The following is a 1,300-nucleotide window of genomic DNA, read 5'->3' as shown; positions in this document are numbered from 1 at the left end:
ACAATTATAATTAACTAAAATCAACTTTATGATAATAAAAAAACTAATAATTATAAATACACTTATCGTTAAAACTACAAAATTACATAATGCACAATACAAATAATAATTAAATTAGCACTAATTAAAACTAAAAGCATATAAACTTTTTCCACAAATCTTTAACCAATCACTTATATTTTGAAAACAATATAAATCATTTACTATTATCATTTTTCAAATTAAAATTTTACAAAAATAATAACTTTGAAATTAATCTTTTTGATCAAGTGATCCATATATGGCATTATAATTTTTTTAATTAATTAATTGAAATTTTAATTTTTGAAGTTAATCTTTTCTAATAAAAAATCATGATGTTATTTATTATAGAAAATATGATAACGGGGTACATTTTAGACTTTAAAGAAATACAAAAATATTGAATATGAAATTATATTCAATAACAATTTAGTTCCTATTGTTGTTTTATTATTTGGGCAAAAATATGTTAAAAAATATTCAATTTTTTTTTCCAACTAAACACGTGCCTTGGCACGTACCAAACCTAGTCTTATAACAAAGGGTAGCTCTATTAACACCCCGAAATTTATATACACACTCCACACTAGATACAGTCCATTCTATAAATAAAAAAAATGCATTTATTTATAATTACACCATACATATAAATATATATGACAATTTTACTACATGGGTTTCACTTTAAGCCCTACTGGTAGGACTCTCATTGTTTCTCGACCCTTGAACAGTTTTCGGCGCGGTTTTTTTTTTATGACCATGTATATTGTAGCTATTTAGAGCATTCTGCAAATTTTCAGAAAATTCTGAATAGTTTACAGTACCGAAAACTAGGTTCAAATATGTTGCTTTCCACGCGCATAAAAAAAATTAGTCACGCGTGCAACATGTTTGAACCTAGTTTTTAGTACTGTAAACTATTTGAAACTTTCTAAAAATTTTCAGAATACTCTAAATAGCTACAATATACACGGTCATAAAAAAAGTCACGCCGAAAACTGTTCACGGGTCGAAAAACACTGAAAACTCTACCAATAAGGCTTAAAGTGGAGCCCTATAGAAAGAATTGTCATATATATATTACTATATTAGGCCTTAATTTGAACACTTTTTTTACAAAAAATAAAAATGAAATAAAATTGTGTATCCTATTTATTAAAATTTGGGAATTAATTTTTTTTGAATAATAAACTTGAAATATTTTTATAAAAGAAATAATTAAATGAAATTTTTTAATTTTTAATACAATCGCAAATATAAATTTATCCACACAAAAAAT

The sequence above is a fragment of the Humulus lupulus genome, chromosome 1 (assembly GCF_963169125.1).
Source record: "Humulus lupulus chromosome 1, drHumLupu1.1, whole genome shotgun sequence".
NCBI classification, from domain to species: Eukaryota; Viridiplantae; Streptophyta; class Magnoliopsida; order Rosales; family Cannabaceae; genus Humulus; species Humulus lupulus.
Note: the sequence above shows the minus strand (reverse complement) of the source record.